The sequence below is a fragment of the Myotis davidii genome, unplaced genomic scaffold (assembly GCF_000327345.1).
Source record: "Myotis davidii unplaced genomic scaffold, ASM32734v1 scaffold496, whole genome shotgun sequence".
Classification (NCBI taxonomy): domain Eukaryota; kingdom Metazoa; phylum Chordata; class Mammalia; order Chiroptera; family Vespertilionidae; genus Myotis; species Myotis davidii.
The window spans coordinates 7,158,502-7,159,641 of NW_006289398.1; positions in this window are offsets into that span (position 1 = coordinate 7,158,502).

Genomic DNA, 1,140 nt, shown 5'->3' on the forward strand with positions numbered 1-1,140 from the left:
GGTGCTCCCCCGGTTCCGGTGCCGGTGCCGCTGCCGGAGCCGGGGGAACGCAGTGGAGACGAGGCATCTGCTTCCCGATCCGAAACAGGGTCGCTGCCGATCCCTGTTCTGCGCTGCAGTCGCGGCCTGGGAGCCGGGGAGTAAGCGGAGGTTATGGAAGGTTAACGGCGGGGGCGGCCGCTTGCGAACCGGGGTCAAGGGTCATCCCCAGTCAGGGCATAGGCCCGGGAGGCGGCGGCCAGCAATGATTCTCGCTCATCATTGATGTCTCTCTCCCTCTCTCTCCCTCTCCCTTCCTCTCTGACATCAATAGACATATTTTTTTTTTAAAGACGAAACCCTCTATAGATGTTGCGGTGTCTTCTTACTGGACCTTCCTGTACAAATAGGAAAGGTGCCAATGGAAAACAGCTCTGCCTCCATAGCGTTTCTAGCGAAATACCCCCAAAATAAAATCAGGGAGAGATACAACACTGCTCCCCTGGGGGAGCTAAGCGCACCCGCCACCCCCGCAGCCAAAACAGGACTTGAGGAAGCACGTTTTTCTTGGTAAGGAATGTGAATCTTGGGTTTCGCCTTTTATTTTTATCTCTCTTTTTAAAAAAAAATATATTTTATTGGTTTTTTACAAAGCGGAAGGGAGAGGGAGAGGGAGCTAGAAACATCGATCAGCTGCCTCTTGCATACCCCCGACTGGGGATGTGCCTGCAACCAAGGTACATGCCCTTGGCCGGAGTCGAACCCGAGACCCTTCAGTCTGCTCTATCCACTGAGCCAAACCGGTCAGGGCTATTTTTATCTCTTAAAAGCTTTAATTTATCCCTGAGAACAATACGCCAGCGTCCCTTCTGTGGCTTCTCTGCCTTCCAGGTGAAAGGACCCCAGGTGGCAAGGCCACAGGAAATGCATCCATCGGGTGTTCGTTCCCAACCCATCTGTGGGAATGCGGGCCAGGAACGGTCTGGGGACCGCGCTTTATTTAAACAGCTTTTGAAACAAACATTTACTTTTAAAAATACCTTTTCAGAGGGGAGCACTCAGAAAACCTCACGCCTGTGTTTGCTGTTGCCTCACTCGCTTCTTCAACATTCATTGAGCCCCCAAGAGAGGAGACCGGCTGCACAGCGGGGGGGGGGGGGG